This window comes from Natator depressus, chromosome 1 (assembly GCF_965152275.1).
Source record: "Natator depressus isolate rNatDep1 chromosome 1, rNatDep2.hap1, whole genome shotgun sequence".
NCBI lineage: Eukaryota > Metazoa > Chordata > Testudines > Cheloniidae > Natator > Natator depressus.
The window spans coordinates 332,503,044-332,520,026 of record NC_134234.1 but is presented as its reverse complement, the minus strand read 5'-3'; the positions used below and the strand labels follow the sequence as shown (position 1 = coordinate 332,520,026).

The window sequence follows — 16,983 nt, the reverse complement described above, 5'->3', positions numbered from 1 at the left end:
TATAAAATTTGCAGATGACATCAAACTGGGAGGGGTTGCAAGCATTTTGGAGGACAGGATTAGAATTAAAATGACTTTGAGAAACTAGAGAATTAGTCTGCATTCAACAAGTTGAAATTCAATAAAGACAAGTGCAAGGTACTACACTTCGGAAGGAAAAATCAAATGCACATCTACAAAATGGAGAATAACTGGCTAGGTGGTTGCACTGCAGAAAAGGATCTGGAGATTACAGTAGATCACAAATTGAATATGAGTGAACAATGTGATGTAGTCAAAAAAAAGGCAACTATCATTGTGGGGTGTTCTAACAGGAATGTCTTATGGAAGACCAGGGAGGTCATTTTCCCGCTCTACTTGGCACTGCTGAGGTCTCAGCTGGAGTACTGTGACCAATTCTGGTCACCACACTTTAAGAACTTGATGATTACCTGTTCTGTTCATTCTCTCTGGCATTGGTCACTGTCGAAAGACGGGATTCTGGGCTAGATGGACCTTTGATCTGACCCTGTATGGCCACTCTTACGTAAGAAAGATGTGGACAAATTGGAGAGTCCAGGGGAGAGCAACAAAAATGAGAAAAAGTTTAGACAACCTGACCTATGAGGAAAGGTTTAAAAAACTGGGCACATTTAGTCTTGTGAAAAGAAGAATGGGGGAGCGGGGAGGGGGACCTGATAACAGTCTTCAAATATGTTAGGGGCTGTTATATAGAGGTCTGACTGTGCTCAATTGTTCTCCAGGTCCACTGAAGGTAGAACAAGAAGTAATGGACTTAATCTTCAGCAACAGAGATTTAGGTTAGATATGAGGAAAAACTTTCAAACAATAAAGGTAGTTAAGCCCTGGAACAGGCTTCCGAAAGAGGCTGTGGAATCCCCGTCACTGGAGGTTTTTAAGAACAGGTTGGACAAATGCCTGTCAGGGCTGGTCTAGGTTCACTTGATTCTGCCTCAGCACAGGGGGCTGGACTAGGTGACCTCCTGAGGTCCCTTCCAGCCCTATATTACATGATTTTATGCAGTTTTGGTCTGGGCCTGTCTCTGTACTGTGGGCTGGACTGTGCCGCTCAGGCTCAGCTCAGAGCTGGGATTGCGGCAGAGCTGCCCTGCCCCAGGGGGAGCTCCTGGGAGGCATTATGACTCATATGGGCACAATACCTCCCCGAGGGGACGGTTCAGGACGTGCTGCCCCTCTGCATACACACAGCGCTCCTGGCTGGGGAGTGCAGGCTGTGAGGTATGGTCCTGCCTTCTCCCCACCCTCCCTTGTGAGGCCCAGCTCCCACAGATGCGCTAGTCCTGAGCAGCCTTTGCATTAAGGGAAGCGTAGGAGCCACAGGCAAAGCTAGGAGTGGAAATTTGGGTGGGCTCTGACTTTCGGGTGGCCAGGCAATGACAGACTGTGCTATCCACCGGCCATGCCGGCTGGCTGTGCAGCCTGGCGGGGGCAGGGAGTGCTGGTCCCCTTGGCTGTGCCCTGACTCTGCAGCAGGGGAAGAGAGGGAGCCGTTGCCCCATTGCAGGGTATGGGCTGCTCGCCTTCAGCTGGGGGCTCGCGTCTTCTGTGGGCTGTACGGCCCCTGTGCGGGGTCGGCTCCAGCTGTGCTGCAGGGGCATGAACAGGGGGCGCAACTTGGCCCGGACTCTGTATTGAGTTGCCCAGCACAGTGCATCCTCTCCTGGGAGCTCTGCAGAGAGACTGGCCTCGCTGCTGCCTCCCGCCGTGCAGAGGATGAGCTGTGTGGAGAGAGCCACGGGCCAACGGGCAGCTCCCTAGCACCTGCTAGTTCAGCTTCTACCCCGATGCCACACCCTCCTCCTGGCCCTGGTGCTCCCAGACACGGGGCTTCACCTGCCGAGCTGGGCACAAGCATGGGCTGGCTCAGAAAATGGCAAGGCAGAGCTGAAGGGCAGGCCCATAGCTCCGTCCTGGAGTTCAGGTGCCTGAGTGACGCTCCAGGCCACTGTGGCAGCACTAGATCCCTGCTCAGATTTGGCTGGGCCTGGAACCAAGGCCACCCGTGGCTATGCCCCGGTAGGAGCTGCAAGTGTGGCCAGCCCTTTAGCAGAGATGGGGAGGGGAAGACAGTTTGCTGGACACACAGCCAGTACCGCTACAGTCCCTGCTTCCTGCCCCCAGCAATGACAGGATCTTGTACTCGCGACAGCAATCACTTTACCCACCAGTGACATGCACCCACTTCTGGAGTGAACCACAGAGGCTATATAACAGCACACAGCAACACTGCACTACACCAGAGTTTGGGACAGGAATTGAAGAATACTATACACGGTTTGCAACTGACTCGTGCCTAACTTCTGCCACACTGATCCATTCCGTGCCTAAGCGGAGAGAGGCAGCAGAAGGGGCTGCCCCAGAATCTCTAAAACTAAAGAAAGACCATTTCAAGGAGTTTCCTCCTGTTCTCATGCAGCATGTTTGATGCAGGCCGAACTTTCTAATGCTTCCCAGATGCTTCTGGATGGCCTCCAAATCTCCACGGTCTCACTCAGGTATACATCTCCCCTCCCCCCATCCAATTTCATCTTGCTGCATGAGTCCAAGTGGAAGCCTTCTGTTGCCATGTCACCGTTTCCTAAATGGCTATAGAATTTCCCATGGCAAATTTCCCATCCCAAACCTCTCCAGAGTTTTTTTTTAAAAATCCCAACAAGTTTAACATCACAAGGGGCTATAGGAAGAGCCTTAGCAATTTGCTTTTCTCCAGCCTGCTTCATCATTGCACTGTGCATGTGCGTATATAAACCAGGCACCATATCTTATTACAAATCCCCTAAGACACCCTCGTCCTCTACAGCAAATATTTCATTTGAAAATGAAGGGGTCCAATCTCCCCCTTGATACAAAAGCATACGTGGCAGTTGGGTACCATGGTGACAGGCACCCTAGAGAAACCCAACCTAGAGTTTCAGCGATGCTAATAAGAGTTACCATTCATGTATATATCAAGGGCAAAATAGACCTTTAAAAAACAGTGTGATCTACAGTCTCTCGCTGACGGGAGTAAAGTTTCAGTAACAAATGAATATGGTAAAAACTGAAGAGATTCTCTGTGACATTGCATAGGGCAGGCGCACGCTGATAATAAAGGGGATGGAGTGGTTGTTTGGTTTGGGGATTTAGCAAGCTTAATTGAAAGTGCTGTTATGAAGATTTTTGACTACAGGATATTGTGCTGATTCTGAAAGCCATTTGCTTGATACAGCAGTTTTCACAGTAGACTTGTCCTATGCAAATGCTGTCTAACAGCATTAGGTTCATATGTTTTGCTGCTCTGCCATTGGCAGAGTTGTTCCTGACTATACTGGTGCTTTCAGCACAGAAGGAGAGGATACCGATGATAGTTCAGTGTGTGTGGTATGGCTGTAGCCACACTGGAACCCATGTGGCTAGGAAACTAAAACAAGAGTGGATTTATTTTGATTGAGAGATTTTGAACTTCTAAGAAGGAAAACTCTAAACACAGGATCAAAGCCTTGCACATTCGCCAGCACAGCATTCATTGTCTAAAAGCACTCACACATTCCTACAATAATCACATCGCGTAAGGACTTATATGGGACGAAATGGGTTAGAAATTGTTTTGAATAATTTCCAGCGTGTTTTATTTTTACAAATACTGCAGCTCGCCTTCTAGACTGGGTGTGAAGCATTGTAATAGTAATACTTCGTTTTTATATAAAGTTCTTCGTTTGGTGATTTCAGTGAACTTTACAAACTTCGCTTGATTAAGTCATACAACACCCTGGTGAAGCAGGTAAAGGACAAAAGGGTCACTTAGCCACCCAGCACGTAAAAGGTAGCCACCTCTGGGATGGAACGCAGCAACCAGCATGAGGCAACATTCCACAAGAGCAAAGACGCAAAGAAGCAAGCCATATCCAATTGAAAACTGCAGTGGGAATATAAAGCAGAAAGTGTCTAGTTGCCTGAAATGGAATTTGGAACATTCCTACTCTTATGAAAGTGCAATGGGCTCTTTAAGTACCAAAAGAGGCCAAGACCCTGGGTTCGGTTCTATCTTGTGTTTTAAATTCCTCCAGGGATTTAAAGAGGAGCCCCCTGGGAATACACTTATTGTACAGGGATACTTCATGGAGCTGCCAGCCCTGGAATAGGGGGTGTAGCAGGGAAGTGATCATGACCAGAGCACACCATGCTCCAGTGACTCATCTGGTGGATGGCCCTTAGGGGGCTATTGTAGCCAAAGAAGTAGGTCATCAGTCCCCCAGCTGCCCCATAAGGAGCCGGAACGCAGAGGTGGCTTGGAACAGAGGAAAAGAGACTCAAACCCCTTGAGTTTGTATTTCATCAACATGACAGCGTCCCCCCACCCACCACACGGGAGCCTCTATTCAGTATTGAATCAGAGAGAAGAGCGCTTTGGCAGTCAGTTGTGGTCTCTAATGGATAGATCTCAATACCAGGAAGCCGGGACACCTAAACTCCACTATAAGGCCACAGAGAATCATTTCTCTTCTTCCATTTTCCCCTTCTGTAAAGTGGGTAATATTGATACTCATGGACGTCACTTGGAAGGGGGCTTGGGAGGACTAAGCAACTAGTGCTCATACTTTGCAAAATGCATGTGCCAAGAGGTTGTTAGGTACCCAGTCCCCACCACCACCTCCTGAAGCACCAAGGCATTGCCTGGTGGATTACAATCCACATTTGATCCAGTCCAGACCTTCTTAGCCCTGGTGAAAGATCACTGTGCCACCAGGCAACATCTTCAGGAGACACTGTTGAACAGTGAACCTATCTAACTCTTACTTTCCTTTCATATAAACCAAGACACTTCCCTCATCACTCCACTCCTCATCAACCTTGTTCTCTGTCCTCTCCACGGCTGTCTATCACTGGCCTCTTTTCACATCACACCTTGCTTGGTGCGATAGCCTCCTCCACTCCAGCTCCTGCCGCAGCTGTAGCATCCACTGCAGTGACTCTACATCTTTTCTCTCCTGTCTATACCCTGTGGTTTTACTCTTCCTCTGCTGTTATTTAAGCCCCCAGGACTCTCCTGGTATTATACAAATACTAACCAACAGCAATAATCATCATCCTATTTCTCCTCCTCGCTGCAGTCTTTAAGTCTGTAAAATATGTTGGGGTACTGTTTGTATGGAAGATGCTGTACATCTAAAGTTGTGCTGTCATGTGTCATATCACCCGTAAAGGCTTGATCCAATGGTCACTGAAATCAATGGCAAGGCTCTCACTGATTTCAATGGATGTTGGTGGAGGCCCGATATGATTTGACAGTCAGCTCACAGGATGCAGTAGCTGAAAATTTTCACTCTCCATTAATAAATTCAGAGTGCCTGGGAAGGAGAGCACTAGAAGATGGCTATCAGATCAAGAGTGGGTAGAATCATAGAATATCAGGGTTGGAAGGGACCTCAGGAGGTCATCTAGTCCAACCCCTTGCTCAAAGCAGGACCATCCCCAAGTAAATCATCCCAGCCAGGGCTTTGTCAAGCCTGACCTTAAAAACTTCTAAGGAAGGAGATTCCACCACCTCCCTAGGTAACGCATTCCAGTGTTTCACCACCCTCCTAGTGAAAAAGTTTTTCCTAATATCCAACCTAAACCTCCCACACTGCAGCTTGAGACCATTACTCCTTGTTCTGTCATGCAAAAGTGTGGGCAATACTTCCTCACTAAACCAGTGATCACTCTTGTACCTAGCTTCATTTTCATAATGGCACAGGTACCACATTCCTAGCACGTGTCTTAAAGAACAACTTTACCTAGAGCACAAGGGTTTATTTTACCTTCTCACAGGGCTAGATCCAGCCAGCCTTACTCCTGCTGAGTTGACTCCTCACTTGTAGACTAAGGTCAGGTCTACACTACAAACTTATAAATCGGTATAACTACGTCACTCCAGGGTGTGAAAAAAAATCCCGGTGTCAACAGTGCTAGGCCGACAGGAGAGCTTCTCCCGTCAACATAGCTACCGCCTCGTGGGGAGATGGATTAACTACGCGGACGGAGAAGTTCTCCCATCGGTGCAGTAGCGTCTTCACTAAGGCATGACAGCGGTGCCGCTGCAGCACTGTACATGAAGACAAGCCCCCCGGAACTACTAATAGCAACTTCTACCATTTTCCTCCCCTCCTGATTGATCCCTCACTTTGCAGAAAATACAGTTCCCATTCGCAGCTCAGGTTGGTGTTGATTCCTAGGCATTTCAAAATATTGTATCTAATTAAAGGAAGCAACAGGTATTTAGCTACCACGGACTTCTGCCACAGTGCCCGCTGCACGCTTTGTGCTTAAATAAACTCCATGTTCCATGGCAGAAAATGATCAGACTTGTCTGCTGCTGAAACTCTACACCACCAGCGGCTTTTCCTCCTACAGCACAAGGCAATTTGGGTTTATTCCTGCACCAGTGAAATCAATGGAAGATTTGAACGGGAACAGCAGCAGGCCCCCATACGCTGCTGTGGATGGGCTGACCATACTGTTCCTAAAGGTTACATCCCAAACCAAGCTCCCATTAAAGGCTGCTTCAAAGAATTGCTTTGCCACCGAACCTTAGTGGTATTAAAAAAAATTATGAATGGATCCCAGGTTATTGAGAAAGGACAAACCCTAAATATTTCTGACACATTGGGACCAGATCCTCAGCTGGTATAAATCAGCATGGCCCTATTCTGTCTCTCTTCTAAAATATTACTTGCTGTACATTTTCAGCAGAGGTTAAGCTTCTGGTAACTTGTGCCAGAAAGGTTAGAACAAGTAGCTCTGAGCAGCCATCCTGAGCCAAAGCACGATAACATTGCCAGGGTCAGCAGCAAGCAATGGGTTCAAACAGTGTGCAGTCATCTATTCACGCAGCAGCCCTCCTTGTGGGCCCTCTGCCATCCCCAGAACGCGAAAAAGACTCAATCTTCTAGTTTAGCACCATCAAGATCTCTCTGGGGCCAGGGATTCAGTTTTCAGCAGGGAAAACGGCACGGCCACACAAACCAGAGCTCCCAATTCCTTGCACTACACACATCCTCGGGGCTGTTCACAAAATCCGAGTAGTGTGAATCCAGAAGAAGCGAGCTGAAGCCGGTGGAGTTACTCTGGTATAAAAACAGGTTTCAGAGTAACAGCCGTGTTAGTCTGTATTCGCAAAAAGAAAAGGAGTACTAGTGGCACCTTAGAGACTAACCAATTTATTTGAGCATGAGCTTTCGTGAGCTACAGCTCACAGCTCACGAAAGCTCATGCTCAAATAAATTGGTTAGTCTCTAAGGTGCCACAAGTACTCCTTTTCTTTCTGGTATAAAACTGGCACAAGGGGATGCTGAATAAGGCGCCGTAGCTTTAGAAAAAGGCATGTGCACTTTAACTGTAAGCTCCGTGGCGAGCTATTAAGTGCCAAACAGAACACACACACACACAGAGTACTCCCCATTCCATTTAAAAGAAATCTAAGTGCAGCTATTTTTACTTTGCTCAAGACAATGTTTTAAAGGCTGCGGTTCACATTTCTCCACAACCTGGGTTGTCTCCGAGCAAGTATTGCTGGATCACTCACGCGCCTGGATGTGCCTTACTAAACCAGTGCCAGAGCTATTATTAGAAACAATTGTCTCTCCTGGAAATTTTGCATTAGATGCTCAAATCTACTTTTCTAATTCTCCCCCAGCAGCAAACAGGCTAACAATGCAGTGAAGAAAACAATCTTACGTGTACCCATTTGCAGTGCGTATAGATATATATGCACAGAGAGGTTAGAAACAGGGCCATTTATTTGCCATTTCTAGACTTTATATGTAACAACTTTTCTGCTGCAATCTAGGAAGAGAGGCACGCCTGAAGTGAAAATATTTCCGGGGCTTTGCTTTTTCAATCCCCAGCTCTGCATTTAACTTGCTGCAGCCATTTGGAATGTAGAAAGAACAGTCCATCTTAGCAGTCAATGGAAGCATGCATCCAGATTTGTCTGAATTCAAACATCTCCACCTCCCAAATCCCCGCTCCCCGCTCCCAATGAATTCATACTGCTAGCACCTCTGCTTCTTGAACACAACATGTATTCATTTTTTAAAATCCCTCCCACACACACTTCTGTCTCCTCATTTAAAATCCGTGGGGGGAGGGGAAGCCCTTGCATCTTGTAGAGAGATTTGTTTTTAATTGCACATGATAAGAGATAAAAGATCTATTTTGAGCTGTTCTTCCAACAGCATTTTAAATATGCAGCCCAAGCCATGGCCCCACCGAAGTCCCTATCTGAAAACAAAGGCACACGTTACCTTTCTTTTTTTCACCTCAGCGGCAGCCGCAGCACTTCAGATTTCAACCAGATTGTCCACAGAAAAAAGCATCCCATTAAATCCAGATTAAGCAGGCCTTTGGCCTAACAAGCAGCATCCATTTCCCTGTCCCTCCTCCTCTGTGTGGTTCGCTAGGAGGCAGGCACAGCCCTTTTCTCCTCTTCTCTCCCCTCCCTCTGTGTGTGTGTCTGCAAGGAGTTCCACAATGCTACCACATCCCATCTCCCAGCTAACGGTCTCTTAGATAGACACTGGAGGCGATCCAGAGTGAACCACAGCAATCTCCATCCTCAGCGCGAGAGAGAGAGAGAGTGGGGAAGAAAAAACAACAACAAACCAAAACCTGCTTGCAACACTGCAAGATTTCACACATGCAGAACATGCCACCAGAAAAGCTTGGGAGCAGCTTCAAACCAATAGCTCTTCTGCAGGCTTTGCTTCGAGAGCTTTTCCTATTAGTGGCTCACGTGCAGGCAAAAACACACTTTAAATGAAAGGAGGCTGCCTCTGTGTGTGTGTGCATGTGTGTGTGTGTGGGGGAAAGAGAGGTGGGGGCAAGCATCAGCTACTGACGCTGGGTCATGTGAAATACATGAACCCTTGGAGCAGTGTGCAAGTATATTCATCTGGTGATCTGCTGAGCTCTGCCTTCTAACATCTGGGTTTATGACTAATGCCAGACCTGGGAAGGGAGATGAAAGATAGGCAGTATGGCGGGGTTTGTGTGTGTGTGGATTTCCCTACAATGCCTAATACACACACACCCACCTTTAAATAATAATAATAGTAATCATGAGAAGAAGTGGCGGGCGAGGAGGTGGGGGAAGCAGCCTGGACTTGTTAATCTTTCAATTTCCTTTCCGGCATATGCAGTCAGGGCAAAGTTATGTCTTGAATTATGCTAGCAGCAGGAAGGAGCTATGCTGAGTCGGTGAAAATATTCCTAAGGAAAAGGAAGAGGAGGGAACAAATCAGCACAAGCCCAAAGAAATCCTTCACTCAGGAGGTCCCGAGTCTGTTGGAAAAGTAGCACGAGCCTGATTCAAAGATGCAGCAGTCTGGGGCTGTATCCTGTCTACACACAGTTTTTGTACCACTTTAACTATCCTGGTATAAAAAGGTACAAGCCCCCTAGTGTGGCTACAGTGCTTAGACCAGTCTAGCTATTCCTGTATGGGAAGGGGCTAAGCTATAATGGGAAAAGGCACCTTTATGCCAGTATAACTGTGCCCACACTAGGGGTTGTACCGGTATAACTATACCAGTATAAAATCACACCCCTAAGTGAAACAGTTAAATCAGTGCAAACACTGTACAAACCAGATCTAAGGTAGGGTGACCAGGTAGCAAGTATGAACAATCAGGATGGGGGAGGGGGGAAGGAAGCGGGCTATAGGGTCCTATATAAGACAAAGCCCCTAGTATTGGGATGTCTGATCACCTTAATCTAAGCCCATGTGAAAAGTGGTCCAAACCACTACAGTTTACCTGTAGCATTTGGGGTGACTGCTATAAAACACTGGAGGGTGTTTTTCCTTTCTTAGTAAGGGAGCTTCCACATTTGCTTCTCACCATTTCCCTTTGAGGACTGGAGTTTCTCCTGCAAGGTAACCGCTGAGCATTAGCTGTGACGAGGATTTCACAGAAACTCTAGTGGGAAATGCTTTCCAGAAATAGCACTGGTTTGATGTGAGGAAAATATGAGAATCAGGCTTTTACAGAAATTGTCAGTATTAATTTTATATTACAGAGGTGCTGCTTGCAGCTCAGGCTGAGTTCAGTTTTGCAGTTAGAGTAGAGATTCAATTTTTGTTCTGTAGGAGAAAATAGTGTCTCCTCCCCAGCAATGACAGCCCTGGTCCTTTGAATAGTGACTGGGTTTGAACAAAGATTGATTCCTATAGAATCATTCTGATTCCTATAGTGGGACTAGCCAGGAGAACTCGGTTTTATTCCCGTCTCTACTGGGTGACCTTGGTCAAGTCATTTCACCGCTCTGTGCCTCAGTTTCCCCATCTGTCCAATGGCAAGAAGAGTGCTGGCTTCCTTTGTTAAGCACCGATAGATCAATGGGTGAAAAGTGCTATGTACAAGTATTATCAGAGATGACCCATTTTCACGCTCAGAAGGTGCAGCTCAGCATGGCCAGAATGGTCCCTGTTTCCAGGGCTGCGTGGTCTGGGCTTTGTGAAATGGCATAGCACATCTAGACGCAACCATGCTCGCCCTGGGGTCTCCAAATCCCAATCTCTCCGCCCCAGGCTGCTGCTGGCACTGTTTAAATAAGTAGAAAAATGATTATGCCCTCCGAGCGCTAAGGGACAACGTGGGGAGGAGGTGGGGGTGCGGAGCCGAAAGCCGGGCGTGTGACTGACCTTCCTGCTTTGGACATGGCTCCAGAGGGCAGAGACAGATCAGGCAGGCACGCTCAGCCTGGCCCCTTAACACTGCAGTGTGCGAGAGAGAGTCTGTGGCTTCCATTTCTTCCTTTCCACGTCCTCCCCCACAAACTTCCTAGCCAGGAGACAGGAGAAGGGGGACACTGCAAGAAAGCGGAAAGCCACCCCCGACAAGAGGCAGGAGAAGACAGGCTCGCAGGGGCCAGTTCTTTCCCAGTTCAGCGTGTCCTATCTGAACACTTCTCAGCCAAGTGCACCCGTGTGTGTCGGACCTGCCCACCGATGGGAATAGAAGCTGTTGCTGAGCTCCTCAGGGAGATGGAGCGGTCCCGAAGGAGGCTGCTCTGATCACGCTGTTGAGCGGACGGAGAGGAGCAGCTGCAGTGCTCGTGGAACCATGCACGCTGGTGTGCAAAGAGCCAACGCAGGCAGAGTCCGAGGTGGAGCACCCACAGCAGCACTGGCCACGCGTGGGCAAGAGGAGCGGCATTTTCAGGAGTGGTCACCGCCTGGTTTATAAGCAGTGCAGCATCTGACCTGCTGGTGGCAACATGCTTTCTTGCTAGACGAGATGGACCTAAATGGTGATGCCGATTAATACACCACAGCAATTCTCAAACTTCACTGCACTTCTAACAACAAAAATTACTACATGACCCTGGGTGGGGGAAGAAGGGGCAGAGCCCGAGCCCCGCTGCCCCAGGCGAAAGCACTCAAGCCTCGGCTTCAGCCGTGGGTCCCAGCGAGTCTAATACTGGCCCTGGCAACCCCATTAAAATGGGGTCGCGACGCACTTTGGGGTCTCGACCCAGAGTTTGAGAACCACTGATACAGCATATAACCCTGCTTTCTGTTTATGTGGCAACAGCACAAACACCAGCTGATTTGGTCCCTTGTGCAACTGCTTTGGAAATGGATCTTCCCCATTTTATAGTATTGTCTCCAAATTTAGCTGAAGCTGGGCCAGAACTTTAAACCCATCATTTCAGGGACGGGTCAGATTCATACTCATCCTTCCACAGTTTTCACCCAGGTAGGATGAAAGGGAAGGTCCTATTTTATGGATTCTCATTGGCTGCAGCCCAATATGGCTGAAATCTCACTAGAAAGCTGATCTCAAGAGATTTTTGGCATTTGTGGTGATCGGCGGGGAACAGAAACACAGGCGCTGGAAGTAGGGGTGCTGCTGCACCCCCAGGCTTGAAGTTGTTTCAATCATACGCAGGGTTTACAGTTTGGTTCAATGGCTCTCAGCACCCCCACTATACAAACTGTTCCAGCGCCCCTGACCAGAAATCTTGCCAGAATAGCTCAGGACCTGAACCGCAGCCCTCACTGGCCTTGAATCTGAATGCCATGCTAAATCTAGTTGAGCACAGAATGGGAACAAAGCATTCCCAGTCCATCTCTCCTCAAAAATCACTGGTAAGGAAAGATGAATTTGTCTCAGGACATCACTCACCATGCAAGTGTCTGCTCAGGCTTGTTCCAGCACAGGAATGTGCCAGTCCAATGGACTTCACCCTCAGTTAGGCAGCTACTTCCATTAGAAAAGCCCCAAAGTAATATCGCTCACCCATCTCCCTGCATCTCAGACCAGCCTTTGACTGAAAGCCATCCTCTCCTGACACGGCCTCCCTCCACGTACATAACGAACCACACCCTGGCGGTGCATTATTCTGTTCACAGTGGGAAAGCATGGCTTTTATGTTAAAGAAACGGCAAGAGACAGTGGAAGCCTCTAATTGAAAAGTGATTCAGTTCATGTACAGTAACAAAGCTTCACTGGAAGGTGAGGTTCAGTCTGCTCAGAAGTGCAATTTGCACATTTCAGTGCAGCATGGGGGATTTTCATTATCCTGGGCTGCAAAGGCCAACTCACAATGGCCCAAATCCTCTCCCCTCTGCACAGGGCCCCAAGTAAATGGGCTGGGCACTGGCCAGGCATTAAGATGGGATGCTTTCCCCCTGGCCCACACCAGACGCGCTTATCGCTAATGCAGGGCCATCTGTCTAGCTTAGGTACTTACATGGCCCCCATCACCACAGTACCTGAGCACCTCCCAGACATTAACATCTCGATCCCCACACCGCCCCTCTGAGGTAGGACAGTGCTATTACTGCCATTCCACAGATGCGGAACTAAGGCATGGAGAGACCAAGTGACTTGTCCAAGGAAGTCTGAAGCAGAGCAAGAAATTGAACCCAGGTCTTCTGAAACCCAGGCTAACAGCATAACCACTGGACCATCCTTCTCCTCTGAAATACTCCTGCATCATTCCATGCAGGTGCAACGGCTAGCTAGTGCACCCACGTAGACGTGAATCTACCGGCCATGTTACTGCTACAGCCTCAGCCCACCATCCCCTTACATAGACATAACACCTTCCCACAATCTGCTGAAGCCCAAATATGCGGGAAAGTCACCAAAAAGACAGACATAGGAAACACAAATGCAGGAAACTTTAAGCAATGTGGGACTCACTTCTGAGCCATTTTCTGCATCCTCACTGTCATGATTCAGCGTCTGTGCTTTAAATAACTGTATAGTCAGAGCAGAGATAACATCAGGTTTGTGCACAAAGGAGCAAACTTCGGGCCTAAAAATGGAGGCTGCTTCTTGCACGGCTGCAAAGGAAGAACATTCATTGCCTCTGCCATGTGGCAAAGAAGAAGGGGGGCAGACCCAGTTGCTTTTTCTGCTAACAATGGACACGGAACTCTCTTAGCCTAAGGAGAGAGGCATTATCCCCAAACTTGCCCTGCTTCACTGCAGAGCTGCTGCCTAGAACCTTCCCCAGCCTGGTCCCAACTGGCTTCCCGCTTCAGATTTAAAGAAACAGTACATGTAACCTCACAGACTGCAGGAGAGAAGTTAGGTTCCCAAGGAAGAACCAGGACCAACATTTTCACTGATTCTGTTGGCCGCTGATTTTGGGTGCCTTGATATTGGGGAGTTATAGGACCCAGAAACCATGGATTCAGTTCTCTGGAAGAACAATGTTGCAGGGACAACAGTAAGTGGGAAAGGTGGGGCACACAGAAAACAGTAAAGCAGAAGGAAATCATTTGTTCTGAGGGTCAGTGTTCTTTCCCGTTTCCCAGTCTCAGACAAATCAATCAGAAGGGATAGTAGAGAATGGTATATAGAGTCCCCCGCATAAACAAAAACAAGAGTTTTCATTTATGTAGTCCTTTTAATCCAAACATCGGCACAATATTGATTAACTGTGCTTTGCAATACCCCTGAGAGGTAGGGAAGTGTTATTCCTATGGGCAGACACAGAGAGGCCTAGTAACTTGCCCAACATTATCCCCTGAGTTAGCAGCACAGCCAAGAATTAAGCCAGGATTCATGACCCTTTATCCCAATGCTGAAACCACTAGTCTCCACCTCTTCTCATGGACATATGTATTGAAATGCAGAGTTACCTAACAATAATTCTTCCAAGTGTGACTATTCACATTATGCTCAAACCTCTTTAAATGGCCTAGTATAATTCAAAAGCAACAGCCACAATATTTTTCTTCAAGAAGTTTCCATAGCTTCACAAGGTCTCTGGGGGCTGTCAATACCCAAACAATGAAACTACGTAACAACCGTTTAGTCTGGACTCGTCTAAGCTACAGTCACCAGGATGATTAGAAGCAGGCCGTAGCTCGTTCTTGCTCCAGCCAGTTTGTATCATGGCAGGACCTGAAAAGGGAACAGCAACCCAAATATTTAACTTTAAAATATGCAGAGGGAAGCATCTAGCAAGCAGATTCCCAGACTCAAAAACAACAACACACCCGTTGCTTGTTATTGCTTTCCGATAATAAAGTTACAAAAACACACAATGGCCTCATGAGAAAGAAAAAAATGTTGACAATCATCTCCATTCTCGTTAGCAAAGATTAAAGCATCAACATGCTTTATATGGAACGTGGTGCTAGGCCTGTGGGTGCTATCCAAATGTGAGAGCCATTATATGAGCATTTCTAGTGTTTTCAGAAGTGTAATTTCAGCCTTATAGATATTGCATATGCCAGAACTTCATTAATTAGTACGAAGGGGGTTAGACGAAATGTCACATAATGAAATAATACTTAGAGTGCTTTGCATCCATAGACTTTAAAGGACTTTGCTAAAGAGAATGTCATTATCCCTGTGTGACAGATGGTGACACTGAGGCACAAGGAGGTGAAGTGTAACTAAGTGATTTAGGAGCCTGTCACATTTTAAAAAGTGATGTAGGCGTTTAGGAGCCTAAATCTCATTGAAAGTTAATGGTACTTATGCTCCCATGACCCGTATCCTCTCAGCTATTTAAGTGCCTAACTCCCATTGAAATCAATGAGTTAGACACCTAAATACCTTTGAGGCTCTAAGTCACTTTTGAAAATTGGACTTTGATGCTTTTTGAAAATGTTACACTAAGCAACTTGTCCAAGGCCACAGAGTGAGCCAGTGACAGAGGTAGGAATGGAACTGGTTTCTGCACTGCCAGGTGTCCACTGGACAATACTGCTGCTTTCCATTAATGAACGGAATCAGACAGACAGCCCTGGAGAGCAAGGACCACTTTCAGCCCTGCTGTAAGTAGAAGCAGCTCCCATTGAAGTCAATGGACATTGCGTACGGTTACAGCCGGGCTCACTGTGCTCCTCAGCGCTCAGTTCATTAATGACAGAAGTGTCATTGTCGCTACGTGGCAAACAAACCTCTACACTAGGAAACTAGGAACTGGACTGAGATGACCCAGTCATTACACATATGCCACCAAGGAGTTCTCAGGTCTGAACTTCCGTCAGCCGTTACCTCGTGGGCCTGGATTTGAGCCAGCGACCAAGAGGTGAAAAGTTCCATACCCTGTAACCAAGCCAGTCCCCTCCTATCTCATTTGTGTTCAGTAATAGCCAGGAATGAATTGTCTTTCTGACATTGTTAGATACCGAGAGCCCGAACCAACCACGCAGAAACCACAGATGATTCATTCAGAAACGTGAAATGGAATCTGTCATAAACGGCACCTCATTCATGTAGCTGAATATGGACCGGATGGCCTGTAAACGATTCAGGAGATAGAAGCTATAAAATACTGAGTGCCACAGAGCAGTGCATTTCAGGCTGGGACTATCTCCAAATTGGCTGCATTGCCCACAAGATGTTTCCAGTTAACTCTTACCCAGAAATGTTAAACTGCTGAGAAAACTATGCCTCTTTACTTCCATCCCATTCTTCCACTAGTTTCCAGGGCAATCCCTTAAGTCCTGGGAGTGCAAAGAAGGAAAGTGAGGGGAAGAGGGAGAGTTTGGCTTTGGACAAAATATGCCTGCAGGGCATCAGATCAGTTTTCACACAGACTATACAGAACGGATCCTGGGAAGCTAGAGGAGGAAGAAAGCAGACCTTGATGTTTCCAGAGAGTCAGTGTAATAAACTCTTGGTTCATTGGACTACAAAAGTGTATGCCAGCAGGATGCTGAGCGATTATCCAGGCAAATAAAGCCGAGCTGGGGTAGTGTCCATAACTTAGCTCTCTGTGAGGTAATGAGAGATGGAATATGGGCACAAGCTGGAATACCAGCTGCTCAGCACTGGGGCTTAAGACTCTAGCCCTGGGCTGGGGCCCTGTGGGGTGCCCAGACCTCATGGTGGCTGGCTGTGACCCAGATTGACCTACTCAGGACCTACTACAGGTGTGCCTGGGCATCCGGGGGACATAAACGCAAACAGCCCTGCGGCACAGGGGCACTGACAGAGCAGCATGGGGGATGTGGAGACCACGCCAAAAAACTTCCCACCCTCCCGTTGGGACACAAGGGCAGTGGGAATCACAGCAGTCCTGTGGGAAGGGATGGATGCTTGCTTATTTTGAAACTTGATGTGAAGGGCTTGGGCCTGCTCTATCTCATTGGGAAAGAGCAGCGGATGGCAAGCTTTGGCCCTGGCTTCCACTCTCCATGATTGCTGTGGGGTGGAAGGAGTTTCTTGGCCTCTAAATGTCCCTTCTTCATGCTGAGCAAAGCTCAGGAGTGCTCCTTCACGGAGAATTGTTGATAAGCCTCACAGCCCCATTAAAGACCTTTGCCAGTCAGCCAGGGTAGCACCAGCCCCGCTCTCCTCCTGCCCCCCCAACCTCCCCCAATCAGGACGCTGAGAGAAGCAAGGAACATTCTGTGTACTTCCTCCACCCTTAGAATTGGATTGCCTCTATGGCAGGGGTGGGACAATATCACTGACTCCACCTTGCGGGGGATGGGAAGGGCACAGAATCATAGCAATGTAGGGCTGG

General features: G+C 47.7%; 1 protein-coding gene across 12 annotated transcripts in view; it reads right to left on the bottom strand.

The window, feature by feature from the left end:
- FRMD4A (FERM domain containing 4A) overlaps positions 1-16,983 on the bottom strand; it is a 552,335-nt gene that overhangs the window by 203,757 nt on the left and 331,595 nt on the right. The window contains exon 1 of one of the 12 annotated variants that reach the window (XM_074942607.1): positions 8,286-8,483. The exons of the other annotated variants lie outside the window; for them this stretch is intronic. The gene's annotated coding sequence lies outside the window, so the exon portion shown is untranslated. Of the gene's footprint in view, positions 1-8,285; positions 8,484-16,983 lie in introns of those variants that run through there. 12 annotated transcript variants of the gene reach the window in all.